Source organism: Protopterus annectens, chromosome 13.part0 (genome assembly GCF_019279795.1).
Source record: "Protopterus annectens isolate FY-2018-M chromosome 13.part0, PAN1.0, whole genome shotgun sequence".
NCBI lineage: Eukaryota > Metazoa > Chordata > Ceratodontiformes > Protopteridae > Protopterus > Protopterus annectens.
In genome coordinates this window covers 802,381,175-802,400,367 of record NC_056747.1, presented here as the reverse complement: position 1 = coordinate 802,400,367, position 19,193 = coordinate 802,381,175, and the positions used below count along the sequence as shown (strand labels likewise).

Below are 19,193 nucleotides of genomic sequence, written 5' to 3'. Positions count from 1 at the left end.
AGTTCTAACAAGAAAGGTGAAATGAGGACAGTAATTTGTTTTGCATCTCTTACTGGAATGAATGTAATTACGTAAATGTGGGTTTGTCCTATTGCCCAAACCAGGCGTTTGGCTAACCCACATCTCTTCAGTGCCAAAACGTAGGCGCCACAGTGCAAGCTGTGCGATCCTGCCTGGGCAAATGTAAGCAGCAAGGAAAGAACAGCATAATCAACATGACATTAACATTTTTTACACATCTCTGTGTCCAAAGTATAAAGAAGCATGCAATACACAGCGTAAATTTTAACGACTGTCACACTCAGTATGCTACACACGCTGTGAAATATACTACGCCCAGTTCTGCAGACTAGGGCAGCAAACTTCACCAACTGTCAAACATAGAAAGTCCAACTCATGGGGTACTCCAGTGCTGATTAACAATAAAATTGAAAGAGATAAAAAAATGTCCATTTCGCAAAAAGAAGACTGTCAACAACCAATGAAAACCTTACAACGGGCATATTGTACAAGAGAAGAGGTGTTCCCCTTGTCAGAACTATCATTTCCACAATATCGATGTACCTCTCAAACAAAATACCCAGCCCAGTTACAGTTTGGAATAGTTTCCTTGTGTAACAGACTCCAGAATATAACACCTCAATACATTTTTGCGGATGACACTACATAACTTTCAACTGTCCCTGATTTAGAGTCAAATTTTAGCTCTATCTCTCTCGTCTCAACCACTCCTAAAATCAAAGACTTTTGCAGAAAATGTGGTGAATTCAATAAAGAATGACAAGTTAGTTGTAGACTTCTTTTGCTTAATAAAACGTATTAAAAAGAATCCCTGATTACTTCAGAATTTGTCCCCGATTCATTGAGAGCTATAACACTCTCTGCTTTTCCAGCTACTTTCAGATGACAGCAGCAATATTACCTTCTACTGCCACCTCACCTTAACAGTGACACTTCCATAAATTTCATATTCGCTATTAAGCGATAACCAATACGCTTACCTTATTCACGCTTCCACTCCCGTTTACTAGTCACTCCCTATAACTCACCAAACCATCCACTTATTAAACCTTACTTTATCGTCTCCCCCTACAAGTGCCTCATACAATTGCCACTATGTATAGCACCAATCAGGGTGACCTGTTAACCTGGAACAGGAAATTGATTTGGATTTGTCATGATTATGTCTGGCTGCTTAGCAGCCATGGCGGAGTCGGATATTTTGCCTACAAATGACAGACTTTTTCTCATTATGTATTAATTACCAATCTTTTCATTTGATTTTGAAAGTAGTAGTATTTGAGCTTTTTAATTGATCTTATGACGTCACATTGACGCGACAATCTTGTTCGCTCGTGAAAGTTCACAACGTGGACTTTGGATAGTTGTTAATTTCGTGTAGATTATTTTAGGTGAGTTGTACTGCAGTGTTTTTTTTTTCAGATGAAGTAATGCTGTTTCTTTCATGCCAGGTGTTTTGCTCTTTTTTTTTTAATGTTCTTTCGCATAAAGAGGCTGCAGTTATTTTTTGCTATTACTGGCTGGCACTCCATCCGGCAGCCAGTCCGTGCTCGCTCTGGCCACCAATTTTACCTTGGCTTTTCTTCATTTCTAGCTGATAGTTTGACTTTTAAAGGAATGCAGTGTTTCCCTGTTTAAGAAGTCTCCTTTTTCTAGAACGTATGATAAATTAGTAGCCCATGTCGAACCTAAAATATATATATTTTTAAATATAAGTTAATATGTTTTTATCCAAAATCCAAACCTGCCTGCACTAAAGTAATTAGTTATTGCTAATTTTCATAGGATCGTAGAAAGTTACTAGGCTATTGGCCCCCTGAGGTCCTTATAAACCTAGCCAAGAGTTTAGCCCATGTTTAGACAAGTCAGCACCCGATGCCTCAGTCCAGCAGGTACATACGTGGAATCCCAGGGTGCATTTTCTGTTTCCCATTCAGTTTTCCAGGTTGTGCTTAAAAAGGGATAATGAGGTGCTCTGCTTGATGTAGAGAAGGAGTCTATCCCACAGATGGGAGAGTCTCTGGGACACAGTCTGTCCTGCCAAGAAGTCCTGTTGATGTCACAGATCAGGTTGAGGTCGTGTGTGCGGGTTACTTGAGTGGAGCTCTACTTGCGGATATGTAGCAGTCCCATCATGATGGGATCTGAGATTGCTTTGTAGGCCAGACAGAGGTCACCTCTGAAGAGTCTGTATGAAACTGCATAGAGGGACAGGGCTTTTAGTCTACCCGTGTAGGGTAGATATTTGAGGCCCTGGATTCTCCTGGTGAGGAACCTCTGGGTTCTCTCCAGCTTTTGCATGTGCTTTGCGAGGTACATGCCGAACAGGGCATTTTACTCAGTAATGGGCCTTATGACCTCCTTATCCCTGTTTGAGATACTCCTACAAGGTGGGCCATGTAGAAAATTTTCTGTGCGACAGAAGCAATGTGGTGGTCAAAAGTTAGGTTGCTGTCAACCTGGATGCCCAAATCCCTCACAACTGATTGTATGCTTTAAGATGATGTTATTAATGTGATAATTAGTGGGGACGTCACTCTCCCCAAAGGGGATGATATTGCATTTTTTGTATTCAGCTTGAGGCCATGTTTCTGGCACCAGTCATTTGTTTAGGTGAGACCGTCTTGGAGGATGCTCACATCACTAGTGGATTTGCTGACAGCACCCAGCTTGCAGTGATCTGCAAACTTGGTCAGCCATAGTCCATTGGTTTTGGCCTGCACCTCAGAAAAGTATATCCCAAGTAAGAGAAGCCCCAAGACCGATCCCTGGGGTGCACCGCTCATTACGGGTCTACTACTTGAAGTGGCTACTCCTATTTTGACTAGGTGGGTTCTATCAGTGAGCCAGTTTGTTACCCATCTGGTAACATACGGATTGATGCCTAGTTGAGAGAGTTTATCTATTATGCATGAGTGGGGAATAGCGTCAAAGACTTTGACCAGGTCAAGGTAGGCAGTGTGCACCATCTTCCCCTCATCCATGGCTTTGGTGACTGTCTCAAAGAAGTCGACCAGATTTAACAGATATGACCTCCTCTTGATGAAGCCAAACTGTGTGGAATCTAGTGTTTGGAGGTTGCCAATGTCCTCGTTAATGAGGTCCATGATATTCTGTTCCATAGTCTTGCAGATCAGGCTAGTTAGTCTGATAGGTCTATAATTTACTGGATCGGTGGATGCTCTGCCTTTCTGCAAAGGGATGACAGTGGCTGTCCTCCACTTAGCTGGGACAAAGCTGGTACTCGAGCTTTGGTTGAATAGGTCGCCTAATGGTGCTGCAGGTTGCTGCCCAAGTTCATTTAGGATGCAGCCTGCGATGGTATCTGGTCCCATGGAGGCTGTATTTTTTGTCTTTGAGAGGGCAGGGATTACCTGTTCCCTAGAGATAAGGGGAGGGGAGCAGGTACTGGCGATGTCCTGATTTACTCATTTTGTTGTAATCCTAAATGCTTTAATGTGAGCGTGCAGTCTGGTGTGATTTTGTTTTCTTGGTACACTTATTCTTTTTATTAATATTTTGGGCAAAGTTTAACACATTGCATACTTGAAAGCCAAAGTTTGTGTTTTCTTGGAAAATAATACTTATCCTCCCTGTACTCCTAAGAAGAGTTTACTTGAGTAAGTGTTATAAATGTCTAAATTCTGAAGTCGTGATACATGTCCATTTCCAAAACTAAGCCAGCAAGCTGGCATCTGCCAACTGTGTGTATAGATGCTCAGGGTTGGAGTTGCAAGTGTTTGCATAAAGTAGTGAAAATGTGACATTTTCCCTTTTTAACATTAGTAATGCAAAATTGTATTGTGATGCTGTCGACTGTATATGCAAGCAGGTGGGTATTAGTTAAAAAAAATTGGATGGGCAATATAAAGACATTCTAAAACATTTGTTTGGTTAAGCTATGGTTATGAATGTTAGCAAAATTTTCATATCTTCATTCTTTTCATAAAAGCTGATGACTTAGAGGGGAAGTAAATTGTGTCTTCTTATAGAAAACACTAAACAATTGAGCCTTGGTGCATGGCTTTGTAGATTAATGCATTTTGCAGTATTGTGAAATTTTACATGCATAGTTTCCAAAGCATGGTGAACAAACAAAATCAGAACAATGAAAAAAAGAAAGATTAGATTTGGTCATGTCAGCTGAAATGGAGACATCCATAACATAAGACAAGGCCTGGCCAAAGCAATTGCAGGACCCAATTTGTTGTGACCCTTGGTTGACACCCTCATCTGCCACTCCAAACTTTCTACCACTTGTCGGTTTCTTGTACTTGAGACTATTTCAGATCAGGAATATGTCTGTAACCAAAATAAGAGACGGCTGCATACTTCCCCTTTGTCTCTCCTTACACGTTTACCTCTTTTTTTTTTTTTTTTTTTTTTTTTTTGTCTTCCTCCTTTCCTTTGAGTTTGTATTTATTTGATAGTAGGCACCAGTTAGTCTGCACCGTTTGGGCGAGTTTGAGGGGGAAACGCTCAGCATGTTTTTAGGAGGTGAGACTAACCCCACAGAGACAAGGAGAACATGCAGACTCCATGCTGGAGTTGTCTGAGGTCAGAATCAAATCTTGTACCTTGTACATGGGAGACAAAAACATTAACTGTTATGCTAACTGTGTCTTACCTAAACTGTGATTACTAAAAACTGAACTAGCTACTAGTGCATTTCATGACAGGAAATGTCTGCTTCACTGACAAATATTGTAACTACTACAAGAGCAAGAATACCATTAGAGAAATGTCTTACATTTTGCTGTAGTGCCTCTCAGGCAAGTATCTGGGTCATGTAAAGCATAATGACCTTGTCATAGGCTAGTGTGCTGCACCATGTATGAGCAGGACCCTATTACACCAAATAGGTCCATTTGGCCCTGCAGAAATTGAGTTTTGTTATGAATATTCTTTATTTACCAGTGCAGTGTAATGCTGGTTTAGGTAATGACTTTCTTAAGAGTACTGATTTGCATTTCAAGGAATTTGAGAAGAAAGCTTTAAATTAAAAACACTTGGTTTGGAACTTATGGTACCTTGAAGCTAGTTTGAGTAATGAAAGACTTCCTAGATGTTTACATATTAGTAAGGCACACACCATTTCTGAATTAGACAATGAATTTAAAAGTGAATGGAAAGATATTTTAAAATGAGCAGGTTGTTAATTAGTGGCTCTATTTTCCATTTTAAATAGAAGGAAATTGCGAAGTTAATGAGATTTGAGGCATGATTGTTTATTTAAAAAAAAAAGTGTAGAGAAAGTGTATGAGACACAGATATAATTTCTTATTAGCTTTGGAAAAAGGAAAAAAAAGTTAAAGGGGGGAAATAAATTGAGAGATTTGATTTGAATAACTGTTTTTGGCCAATCCGATAAGAGGGGGCAGACCTGAATAATCAGAGATCCAATCAGAAGGAAGGTCCAGTCAAAGGTTTTCTTTTTTTGTTTTGTTTTTTTAAGATCCCTGCACTACTGTTCCATGATTGCAAGGCAAGTATGTAAAATGCAACAGCATTTTCAGCAATTTCCACATTACAGGAGGCAGAGACCACTGTTAAAAAGAAACAGTTAGAAGAATTGCATTCCTCAGAGGTTTGTTCAGTGTCATAAAGCATCAGTGGCAAATGAAGTTATTTCAGAGGTACGTCCCACCCAGAGAACAGACTCCTCAGAAAGATTGGAACCAGCTGTGGGTTTCACTTTAGAATGGGTGCACACAGTAGATTCCAAAACATTTTGCAAAATAGGAGTTCAGTAAATGATGACAAGTTTTTTGTTGAAAGGTATTTTGTTTCAAGAGAACATTATTAAAGGGCCACTTTTCAGATGTAAATAAGTTATCTTGCAGACTTTTATCATATGTGGACATTTCAGTTTTGCAGAAAGAATTTGGTTTTATCCCCTCTAGAAGGGCAACTGTAATGGATACACTTACAGCCTTGAGGTTATATATCAGAAAACTGAGTTTGGCAGTATATTTTAATATGCACAAAGTTAAGAGATTTTTATGGTTGTGGGCTTGTTAAACCCAGTACATTTATTATTCCAACTTGCAATCTGATAGATTCATTTGAAAAGATTTGCAAGGGTGAAATTGGGCAGTTGTTGCTTAAGTGTTTTTGTTTAATTTGTCCAAGGATGAAAGATTAGCACAGAACAGCCTGCCTACAGACAGTTCTATTAGAGTAATGAAAGTAGATAATGATAAAGGTGGTGGTTTTGATGAAAGATGTTGATTATGAAGCAAAAAATATTTTCATTAAGTGATTATGCATTTTATAGACAGGCTGATTATAGCAAGATCAGTATGGGATACGGACAGATTATGTTTTTATGAAGAAGGTTTGGTTGACAAACAATTTAAAGATTTTCTGTTGTTCCCTTTCCAAGAATTGGGATGGTTTTTGGTATTCCCAAACCAAATAAAGGAGATCTTTATGTTCTATAGTTTCAGAGGCTTGGTGTAGCTGCAGACAACAGAACCAGATTGATGAAGTAGCTAAACCAAAACGCTACACGGTCTTGAGACGCCAATAGAACTCCACTAATAGTACCGTAAAAAATAAAACTTAAATAGTCCAAATATCACTGACAAAAATTTAATAAAATAACAAAGCACACAAGTGAAAACTACTCCAATTCAGTTTAGCGCTTTCACCCGCAAAAGTACAGGCTTCATCAGAACTGAAGAGTAATCCTAACCCATTAACAATTTAAAAACTTTTTGGCGCCAAAATCCATATATGTTATTTAAAGATACCTGCACTTACCCAACACTAACTTAAGAGACTAGTGTTAAAAACCACTAATCTTCCTAATATTATCTTATACATTTAATTTGCATTTCCATACTATAATCATCGATCCATATTGAGCAATGGTTTAATGGAAATGCCATAATTTAATCCTGGGGGTGTTGTGGCATCCGTTAACATCTGCCACCACATTTCTTTATACAACAATGATGTCTTATAATCTCCACTACTAGGATTTAATTTGATACTGTCTATTATGGCAAACTTAAAAATGTGACTATCATAATTTTTTTTGAATATGTCTAAACAATGCATTTTTTTCTACCTCCTTCTTAATACAATACAAGTGATCATAAATACGCTTACTTAGCTGCCTTTCAGTCTTACCTATATAATAGGCCTTACATGAGGAGCAGTTAGCCATATACACAATACCTTTAGATTTACAATTCCCTTGCTTAAATTTTATACAAGTCTTATTGATGTTACTTAATTTTATACCTTCATTTTCGTTGATAGTGTAGCAATAACTACACATGCCACACTTCCTAGTATGTTTACAACTAAAGTTTGTAGTCGACGGACCTCTTTCTAAATATTTCTTGATATTTGGTCCCATTTTGTAAACAAATATAGGGTGACATCCTTTTATATTCATAACCTCTTCATCAGCTAAGATTATTCTCCAATTAGATGTTAGAATATCTTTAATTTTAAATGAATGAGGTCCATATTCGTTAACACAAGCTGTACTAAAATTAGTAGAACTCTCATCCTGTTTTTTAGAGCTGTTGTCTGTATGATTATTATTATTCATTTTAAGACCCAATAATGGAACATAATTTTCCCCCCTCTTCTTTTTCACTTCCTGTTTTACTTTAGACAACATTTGGGGGTCATAACCTCTTTCTAAAAACAATGACGTAATAAAGTCAGTTTCTTCTATCATATCAGAATACACGAAAGTCATTCTTATAGCTCTAATTAATTGCCCTTTATATATATTCCTTAATTTTTTGGGATGGTTGCTAGAATATTCTAGATAATTGTTTGAAAATGTATTTTTTCTGTATATCCTAGACTGGAAATTTTTTCCATCATTGTAAATCCATGTATCCAAATATGCTAAACCTTCCGAACTAAATTTTGATGTAAATTTCAAATAACTGCTACTAGAATTTATACAAGTTAAAAATGCATGGACATTTTCCAAATTACCTTCCCATAGTGTATATATATATATATATATATATATATATATATATATATATATATATCGTCAATGAAACGGGAATAGTACTTAATATCCTTCATAAATACACTCTGGAAAATAGTAGATTCCTCCCATTGCAACATCACCAGGTTTGCAAAAATGGGGGCGCATGCCGCCCCCATTGCTACACCCCTGGTCTGTTTGAAGTACTCACCCTCATAGAAGATGTAATTATGCTCCAGAACAAAACTCATCGTGTCAATAAGAAGACATACTTGATCCCAATCAATTTCCGCATATTTTCCGATACTATCAGCAAACGCATTTAAACCGTCATTTTTCAGTATACATGAGAATAAATCAATGATGTCTATAGTTACAAATAGAATATCTTGTTTATATAAGTCTATGGGAAAATTCTTTAAAAATTCCCATGAATCTTTTACTAGGTGTGGAATTTTATTGTAAATGTGTTTCAAGGAAACATCTATCATAACCCCCAAGGGGAAGGTTTTGGATCTGCTGCCAGATACAGTAGGACGAAAAGGTGGGTCATCTATCTGTTTGTGTATTTTGGGAATACCCACCAATGAAGCAATAACCGGATGTTCAACTTTGATGTAATTATAAGTATCTATAGTTATCCGGTTGTCGATCCAAAACTCTTCAATATGTAAATCTGTTTTTCTGTAAGCTATATTGATCTCATTTAAGGAAACTGTCATAGTTTCCCGAAGAATGTAATATATCAAAGATTTTTGATGCATATACCGTACTATCGTAAATCACGGTTCCACCCCCTTTGTCAGGCTTCATTACGCGGATGGTTCTATCATTTCTCATATCATTCAGTAATTTTATTTCATCCCCTGATAAGTTGGACTTCATTTTGGTGTCACATATCTTATTCTGTAAATTGTATATTTGTTTGGTGACAACCTTATCATATATGGAAATAGTGGCATTCATCAACGGCATAAAATTACTTTTCTTTTTAAATGTTGTTGTGACTTTATCTGACTTACAAGACTTTTTATCTGTAACTGTTCCAAGGGAATTCTTAAACATCACTGCAAAATTTAATTTTCTAATGTATAATTTAAATTCACTAAGGCAGTCCACTATTCTAAAGTTAGCAGTTGGAACATATTTCATACCTTTGGAAAACAAGTGAAAATGGATAATATTAAGTGGGAGGTCTGTGTAATTATATATTTTATAGTTCTTATAACTATAAATAATACCTTCTTTGTGAAAATATCCACATCCCTACTAGTGCAATTGAGTGTACTGCTCTGTGTTTCCGTTATTGCACTTACCAAGACCGTGTAGCGTTTTGGTTTAGCTACTTCATCTATCTGGTTCTATAGTTTCAGAGGCTGGCTTAAAGGCAGAACCATTGGCTGTTTTTGTGAAACACAAATTAAAATCATTGGTCAAATCCATAAGGTCTTTTGTTTTGGAGTCTGCTGATCTCACATGCAAGTTAAGTTATCAGTTAAAATCCGAAGATTGGTTAGTGACAGCTGATTATCTCAAGCTTTTGTAAAGTGTTTCCTACAGAATTGGGTTTACTTTGGCAAATTTACTACAAAAGAGTTTTTTTTTGGGGGGGGGGGGGCTCTCTTCTCTTAATTCTTTAAAACAATTATTTTTTTAACGATTGCCACACCTTGAAATTGTTGGTGATGGCCCACAGTTATGCTAACATCGTGTTAGGTCACTGGGGGGATTTGTTTTTGTACAACAGTATATTTTTCATTTTTAGAAAAAAATGTGTTTTATTGGGGATGTTTTGTTTCTGTGGTCCATTGAAGTAAGAATGTTCAAAGACTTTCTAGAGTATCTTAAGACTGAAAGTTTTTTGAAATTTAGTTTTTCTTGAAATAAATGTAGTTTGGTCTTGACATCAGGTTGCAAAAAAAATATGGACTGTAAAACGAATTTTACTTCAGTAGCCAGTAGCAAGTAAGTTTTTTGGAATATAGTAGTATGCACCCTACTTATTGAAAGGAGAGCATTAAAAAGGGCAAATGATCAGAACAAGTAGATTATGTTCTACTCAGCAAGATTTTGGAGCTCAAATCTTGTTAAAAAGTAGATTTTGTTAAAGTGGATATCCATTGCAAATGATTGATGGTATAAGAGAAGCTGTCAAAAGCATTAGACTGTTTATAAACCATTAACGAAGAATGCAAATGTCAAATGTGATATGAAAGAGAATAAGTTCACCTTAAGAATGGTTTTGACTTGTACTTTGGATTCTACCAAGATTAAAATATTAATAACTGGTGTATTTTTGGAGGTAATCCCACAATTAAACAGTGTGTGAGAACCCATTTTTTATTAATAAAAGAAGTGGAAGTCTGAACAGTCTTGAAAATACAAAAAAGTTCAGAGAGACAATTACTAAGAGTGAAATGAACTTGTGCATGTAATAGGTGTAACTTATCTAGTCATAGCATATTGTCCTTTGTGTTGCATCAGTACAGATAAAATGTATGTGGTACCTAAATATTGTGACTGTACAACTAATGTATATGTGGCTGAATGTTTGGTGTCAGGGTTTCTGTACATGAAGAAGTACTCGGAAGTTAAGTGTAAGAATTTACAAACATTGCCATGCTATTAAAAGAATGTTGAAATTTTTTTTATATGAGCATGCTTTGAGGTGCAAGGTGGCTGAGATTTTTGTTGTATGTTATTGAGATTATAGAACTTATTGTTAGCGCTTTTGTCACCTTTCATTAAAGGAACTTCTTCAGACATTTGTAATAGGTCAATTTACAATTTAAATAGTCCCAAGTTGATGACATCATGGATCTCCCATTATCCAAATTCAGCAAGTATATAAGTAAATACATTCAGATTTCTTTGTGTATAAAAACTTTTTAAAACACAAATTCTTCACAGATATTAATTACAACAAAAATGTCAAATATTAAATGCCCTCATAGAAATGTTTTTTACCTGGTTAATGCTTTAAGTTGTAAAATACATTTCAGGGAACAAGAATCGTTCAACACAGGGTAGGAAAAGGCATTTACTCTCAGTTGCCATAGCAGCTGCCTGTCCTCAAGTCTTAAAGCTCAAGGCCCCCTCGTGGGATTCAGATCTAGTTTTTCAATAACCATAAAAAAGAAAGCGTGGTTGGTGTGTTCCAAAATATGCTTGGACAAAGCGTTGTTGTCCTGTCTAATAATACTATACTGGTGCTCGTATATCCTTTGTCTAAATTGCCTCTCGGTCTTTCCTATGTAGAAAGAGGGGCACTGTTGTTACCTAGCTAAATATATAACACCTGTTGTCCCGCAGTCAAATTTTCCTTCTCAGGAATATTTAATATTCCCTATATTATATGAGGAAGAAGTTTCTACATGTTTACAAGAAGAACATTTTCCACATTTCTTCATCCCTTTGTTAGGAACATATGGGTTAACTTCTTTTTCAAGTAGTGTTTTTAGATTAGAGCCTTTTCTAAACATCACCCTAGGTCCTGGCCCTAACTTGCTCCTAGCCATAGTGTCCTCGTTAATCATGACACAATTTTTATTGATAACCTACCTCAGGAGTTTGGCTTCACTTGAAAAGGTTGTTATAAAACTGATGTAATTTAAATTGTCCTTTCTATTAAAAAAGTGTTCTGTCATGACCATTTGTTCGTCACCCCTTAAGGTTCCCCTATTTAAAATGGCCTTGAAATGTCCCATTTCCTTTTTCCTTCTAACCTCTATAGCAATCTCATCCAGTAAATCTATTGGGTATCCTCTCCTGGTGAACATCCCCTACAAGTTTTTACACTCCACCTCAAAATCAACATCCAGTGTAATCATCATTGCCGCCCTTACCAAATGGCCCTTTACAACGGCCCTCTTCTGGTGGTAAGGGTGATTACTGCTGTAGTGAAGAAAATCATTGGAGTACGTAGGTTTGTGGTATATTTTGGCAATATACCTACTATGGGTTATGTCATTAACAGGCCACACATCTAAGTATGATACAGCTGTAGTATCAAAATGATATGCAAATTTCAAAAAGGGGGTCATGTTAGATGAGATCTCAACAAATTTTGGGACCTCTTCTTTATCTCCCTTAAATCAAAAACCTATCATCAAGGTACCTTATGTACCAGTGTACCTTGTTTTTGAACATTTCATGTTGGAATAACAAATGTCTTTCCCAATAGGCCATAACACAATTGGCGAAAGTACCCCCACAGGGTGACCCCATCGCAACACCTGTTTTCTGCAAAAATAAATCCCCTTCAAGTAAGAAAAAAGTTATTAACCAATACTAGTTCTAGGAGAGTAATAATTAAATCAGTCTCCTCACCAGGTGCCCCCTTTTCCAAAAGAAAGTCCCTTACCCAGTCTAATCCCATATTCTGGGGAATGACCGTGCGCAGGTCCTTAACATCTATTGTAATGAAGTTGTATTCTTGGTTAAATTCCAGGTTATTCAGTGTTCCCAGGAACTGCCAGGAGTCTCTGCAGACTTGTCTCTCTGTTTCCATGTATTTTTTTCATTTTCAAATCAACAAACGTAGCACAGGCATAGGTTATGGAGTTCCTGCCATTAATTATGTGTCTAAAAGGGGGGGTCATTTAAGTTCTTATGCATTTTTGGAATCCCAAATAGGAACGGGGTAACTGGTGTTATCCTATCCAAATAGTTCAGTATATCTATATCAATGTACCCCTCCAAAAACAAGTTGTTAATCGCTGTTTTTATACGCTGATAGGCCCCATTCATTTCACTGAGACCTGCTCGTATGCTTCATTATGCAGTATATCTCTCATTTTGTTTTTGTATTCCTCCTGTTTCATAAAAAATAATCCTTCCTTTTATCAGGACGCATAGACCTGACTCCTGTTGTCCTTGGGTCATTAATTTCCTGAACTTTTATTATAGTCAAGTTTTTACTGCTATATACATTACTGGAAGTTCCCAAAAGGTGTCTTATATCAACCTCACATGATTTCTCAAAACAGGCAATAATTGCCTGTAATGGGGGATTAAATACGCTTGAAATCCTAAACTCTGGTAGTACAGAAAAAGTGTTACCCAAAAGTAGTTTAAGGTTTAGTTTGCGAGCTACAATTTTAAGTCTAGTAAAGTCTTTGCCAAATTAGCCCTATTTGAAGGGACAAAGGTAAGTCCTTTGCAAGTGTTTCGATTAACCCAGGTTTTACAGTCTCCAGTCTCCATAGTATAATTGTAGATGTTAAAGTCCCCTTTTAAATTTGTGCAGATGCTGACACGATGGCTCGAACCCTCCGCTCCACCAATAATGCCCGCTCTGCTACCTCCTTCGCCTGTTCTGCTTCCTTGTTCGGGCGTTCCTCTGGGCTCTGCTCACCTGCTTCTGCTGGCCGTTCCAAAAATCCTGTTGCTGGAAATCGCCATTATTGTGTGTTTGTTGGCCTCTTGAGTCGGTTGTTCTAACCCACAGGGGTGTGTGTTGCACCGTCAGTAGTATTTCCCAATGTAATGGATTGTGTTTCCCCTGGTGCCATATTTATAGAGGATTTGTTGTTAGAAGGGACTGTCCCATTAGATTCTTGTGAAGTAGGGGGAACTGGGTATGCTCTGCCGGATTCATATTCCTTCCGGTCCCTGTCTAATTTTTACAGTTTTGCTCCTTTTAATTTCTCTATGGTTGCATCGATACTAGTAAAGATGCGACAAAAGTCAAACTTGTATCTCAAAAAATTCGAATCAAGTTTGACCTTTGTTCTAATAAGTTCAGTTCGCTTTTCAGCCCATCCATTTGTAAAAAATAGTTTTTGACAAGTAGTTCAAGGTATTCAATCCCTTGCTTGTCAAATAATTTCAACAAGTCCAGTTGAAAGGGGGAATCCTTAACCAACCCAGTTGGGTAACGCCATTTTCTAAGCCCCCCGAGGAATGTGTTGTTGTATGTTGCAGCGTATGAAACACTTACAACTCGTACCAGCAGGCAGAATCTCCCAAATGGAAACGTGGTTAATCAACTGAATGGTGTGAGTCGAGGTAATCCTTAACCAACCCAGTTGGGTAACGCCATTTTCTAAGCCCCTGAGGAATGTGTTGTTGTATGTTGCAGCGTATGAAACACTTCCAACTCGTACCAGCAGGCAGAATCTCCCAAATGGAAACATGGTTAATCAACTGAATGGTGTGAGTCAAGGTAATTTACCTCTCAGTAATATTTCTTCGGGTCCTTTACCTAACTCACAGACTGCGCAAGAAGGGACAGCCCGTGAACTTAATATTAGCACTGAGGCTAGTAATAACATCACTAATAATGTGAACATTACTAATGTCCCCCATCTTAATGACTGGCTAAATAGCGATGCTATTTTTAACTTTCAGCAAGGGGGAGGTGAGAACTAGGACCGAGCATCAGGTGTGATGCAAAGTGAGAGCACCATTGCAATTAACCTGAAATAGTTTGATGTGCAAATCATGAAATACAAGAAACTCCAACTTGAAACAGCCTATTTGAGAGAATGTATACAATGACAACACATTCCTCGGGGGCTTAGACAATGGCGTTACCCAACTGGGTTGGTTAAGGATTCCCCTTTTCAACAGGACTTGTTGAAATTATTTGACAAGCAAGGGACTGTATTCCTTGAACTAGTTGTCAAAAACTATTTTTTACAAATGGATGGGCTGAAAAGCGAATTGAATTTATTAGAACAAAGGATCAAACTTGATTCTAATTTTTTGAGATACAAGTTTGACTTTTGTCGCATCTTTACTAGTATCGATGCAACCACAGAGAAATTAAAAGGAGCAAAAATGAAAATAGACGGGGACCGGAAGGAATATGCATCTGGCAGAGCATCCGCAGTTCCCCCTACTTCCCAACAATCTAATGGGACAGTCCCTTCTAACAACGAATCCTCTATAAATACGGCACCAGGGGAAACACAGTCCATTACATTGGGAAATACTACTGACGATGAAACACCCGACACCCCTGTGGGTTAGAACAACCAACTCATAGGCCGACAAACACACAATAATGGCGATTTCCAGCAACAGGATTTTTGGAACGGCCAGCAGCAGCAGGTGAGCAGAGCCCAGAACAACAACTAGAGGAATGCCCGAACAAGGAAGCAGAACAGGTGAAGGAGGTAGCAGAGCGGGGCATTATTGGTGGAGCGAAGGGTTCGATCCATGGTGTCAGCATCTGCACAAATTTAAAAGGTGACTTTAACATCTACAGTTCTACTATGGAGACCATAAAACCTGGGTTAATCGAAACACTTGCAAAAGGACTTACTTTTGTCCCTTCAAATAAGGCTAATTTGACAAGGACTTTACTAGACTTAAAATTGTATGCTCGCAAACTAAACCTTAAACTACTTTTGGATAACCCTTTTTCTGTACTACCAGAGTTTAGAATTTCAAGCGTATTTAATCCCTCATTACAGGCGATTATTGCCTGTTTTGAGAAATCATGTGACGTTAATGTAAGACGCCTTTTGGGAACTTCCAGTAATGTGTATAGCAGTAAAAACTTGACTAAAACAGAAGTTCAGGAAATTAATGACCTAAGGACAACAGGAGTCCGGGTTATGCGTCCTGATAAGGGGGGGGGTTGTTTTTTTATGAAACGGGAGGAATACAAAAAGTAAATGAGAGATATGCTGGATAGTGAAGCAAATGAGCAGGTTTCAGTTAGTGAAATGAATGGGGCCCATCAGCGTATAAAAACAGATATTAACAACTTGTTTTTGGAGGGGGTACATTGATATACATATACTGAACTATATGGATATGATAACACCAGTTACCCCGGTCCTATTTGGGATTCCAAAAATGCATAAGAACTTAAATGACCCCCCCTTTTAGACCCATAATTGATGGTAGGAACTCCATAACCTATGCCTGTGCTAAGTTTGTTGATTTGAAAATGAAAAAATACTTGGAAACAGAGAGACAAATCTACAGTGACTCCTGGCAGTTCTTGGGAACACTGAATAACCTGGAATTTAACCACGAATACAACTTCATTACAATAGATGTTAAGAACCTGTACACTGTCATTCCCCGGAATACGGGATTAGACTGGGTAAGAGACTTTCTTTTGGAAAAAGGGGCACCTGGTGAGGAGACTGATTTAATTATTACCCTCCTAGAACTAGCATTGGCTAATCATTTTTTCTTATTTGATGGGGATTTATTTTTGCAGAAAACAGGTGTTGTGATGGGGTCACCCTGTGGGGACACTTTCACCAATTGTGTTATGGCCTATTGGGAAAGACATTTGTTATTCCAACATGAAATGTTCAAAAACAAGGTACCTTGATGTTATGTTTTTGATTTTTAAGGGAGATAAAGAGGAGGTCCCAAAATTTGTTGAGATCTTATCCAACATGACCCCCTTTTTGAAATTTGCATATCATTTTGATACTACAGCTGTATCATACTTAGATGTGTGGCTTGTTAAGGACATAACGCATAGTAGGTATATTGCCAAAATATACCACAAACCTACGTACTCCAATAATTTTCTTCACTACAGCAGTAATCTCCCTTACCACCAGAAGAGGGCCATTGTAAAGGGCCATTTGTTAAGGGCGGCAAGGATGATTACACTGGATGTTGATTTTGAGGTGGAATGTAAAAACTTGTGGGGGATGTTCACCAGGAAGAAGATACCCAATAGATTTAGTGGATGAGATTGTTATAGAGGTTAGAAGGAAAAGGGAAATGGGACATTTCAAGGCCATTTTAAATAGGGGAACCTTAAGGGGTGACAAACAAATGGTCGTGGCAGAACACTTTTTTAATAGAAAGGACAGTTTAGATTACATCAGTTTTATAACAACCTTTTCAAGTGATGCCAAACTCCTGAGGTAGGTTATAAATAAAAATTGTGTCATGATTAACGAGGACACTATGGCTAGGGGCAAGTTAGGGCCAGGACCTAGGGTGATGTTTAGAAAAGGCTCTAATCTAAAAACACTACTTGAAAAAGAAGTTAACCCATATGTTCCTAACAAAGGGATGAAGAAATGTGGAAGATGTTCTTCTTGTAAACATGTAGAAACATCTTCCTCATTTACTATAGGGAATATATTAAATATTCCTGAGAAGGAAAATTTGACTGCGGGACAACAGGTGTTATATACTTAGCTCGGTGCCAAAGGTGCCTCTCATTCTACATAGATAAGACTGAGAGGCACTTTAGACAAAGGATATACAAGCACCAGTATAGTATTAGTAGACAGGACAACAACAATGCTTTGTCCAAGCATATTTTGGAACACACCAACCACACTTTCCTTTTTATAGTTATTGAGAAAATAGATCTGAATCCCAGGAGGGAGCCTTGGGCTTTAAGACTTGAGGAGAGGCAGTTGCTGTGGCAACTGAGTAAATGCCTTTTCCTACCCTGAGTTGAATGATTCTTGTTCCCTGAAATGTATTTTAAAACTTAAAGCATTAACCAGGTAAAAGACATTTTTACGGGGGCATTTTGTTGTAATTAATATCAGTGAAGAATCTGTTTGTGTTTTAAAAAGTTTTTATACACAAAGAAATCTGAATGTATTTACTTATATACTTGCTGAATTTGGATAATGGGAGGTCCATGATGTCATCAACTTAGGTCAATTTACAATTTAAATAGTCCCGTTACAAATGTCTGAAGAAGTTCCTTTTAATGAAAGGTGACAAAAGCGCTAACAATAAATTTCAGTTTTAAAAGTACTGGCTGAAAGATTTGTTTTGTTTGTTTTTCCATTTTGTTTTTTAGTTGCTTACGATACTATAGAACTTGACATCAGAGGTAGAGATGCTGAAAACGTGGATGTGGCAAACAGAGTTGAATGCATTGCATGTAGTAGATTTAAATGATCATATTAATTTTAAATGCATTTTGAAAAAAAATGTTAAAGGAAAAATACAAGTAGAGTTCTCTGCGTATTTTAATTTTCGTGAATATTTAAATATGGTGGTTTTAATATAGAAGTAATAGTCTAAAGTCAATGGATTATGACAAAAGCCCTTAAGTTCAGCTTTGTTTTAATAAGAGTTTCATCTAGCCTATTTCCCCAAGTATTATAGTTTTTTTTTTTTCATTTCTGGGCCAGTGTCCTGTACGTTGCTTTTTGGCACACTAAAGGGAGAGTCTGAAGTAAATGCAGGTGAAGTTGACAGCTGTTGGTGTTAGGAATGAAGAAACAGCTTTCATTGCACTAAAGGAGTGTGAGAAGTAAAAACATTCAATTAAAAATGGCTCGGCTGTAGTGTCATGGTAACATCTTTTCAGGATGATTTTGATAAGGAAAAGAAAGTGTAGATCTAGAAACATTTTATGTGTTCTAATTATAAATAGAATCTCATGAGAAATTTGAAAATGTTCAGAGTGCTATATTTTTGTGTTTTCTGCATGTTACAGGTGAAGAAGACCTGAGAATTTATAAGGTATGTTTTTAAGTTTTTGAAGACTGAGAAAAAAATGTTGCAGTGATTAGATAAGTGTTAAAATTACTGCAAGCCAAGAAAGAAATTGATGTTTGCCATTCTTTTCAAGAGGGAATAAAGGTCATACAAAGTCTCTCCATACTTTTTAGAGTTTAAATGAGCTAGCCAAAGACTGAGTTTGAGTTTCATGAATCAGTGGTGCAAGCTAGGGGTGCTTATGGTGTCAGAGGACACCTTAGTGAAAGAGTAAAGTTAAAAATTGAAGTAATGTGCAAAGAACAAATAAAATTACTTCATGGAACTTAAGGACTTGCAGAAGAGTTTGTGTGTGGAGTAACTTGTGAAACAAAAGAGTAGTGTAAATTTGAGTGTGAAGTATAGCAGGAATGAGAGAAAGTTAAGTGTGGTTTAGAGAAAGCCTCTATAGTAAGTTCAACTACAGAACATGAACCATATCCTACTATTAAATCAAGTATATATTTCATAAAAGCCTGTAAAACTAATAGATGTTAATATTCAGCTATTACATATTTTAGAGAAGTCGTGAAAATGCTATTTGTGGTTATAGTTTGTACACAGTGTGAATTAGTACATTTAAAACTTTAATTGTAATTCATTTGGAATCCTGGAAAAATGTAGAATTAATCTGACTAGAGACTGGGTAATATAGGCTGGAATTCAAAGACTAAGTGCTGCAGGAATATTTGAGGGGTCACTGCATGAAGCACTGGAGAGCTGATTAGAGATGCACCATGTAGGAGATGGATGCTGCATGCCAAGTAAA

The 19,193-nt window shown here is 37.2% G+C and overlaps 2 protein-coding genes across 2 annotated transcripts in view; one reads left to right on the top strand and one right to left on the bottom strand.

Moving 5' to 3' along the window:
* The window catches only part of VMP1 (vacuole membrane protein 1), a 1,640,696-nt gene extending 1,639,520 nt beyond the window's left edge, over nucleotides 1-1,176 (bottom strand). The window contains exon 1 of the mRNA XM_044054897.1: nucleotides 1,002-1,176. The gene's annotated coding sequence lies outside the window, so the exon portion shown is untranslated. The remainder of the gene's footprint in view (nucleotides 1-1,001) is intronic.
* Nucleotides 1,177-1,216: 40 nt separating this feature from the next.
* Nucleotides 1,217-19,193, top strand: part of PTRH2 (peptidyl-tRNA hydrolase 2) — a 151,064-nt gene continuing 133,087 nt past the window's right edge. Inside the window, exon 1 of the mRNA XM_044054531.1 lies at nucleotides 1,217-1,412. The gene's annotated coding sequence lies outside the window, so the exon portion shown is untranslated. The remainder of the gene's footprint in view (nucleotides 1,413-19,193) is intronic.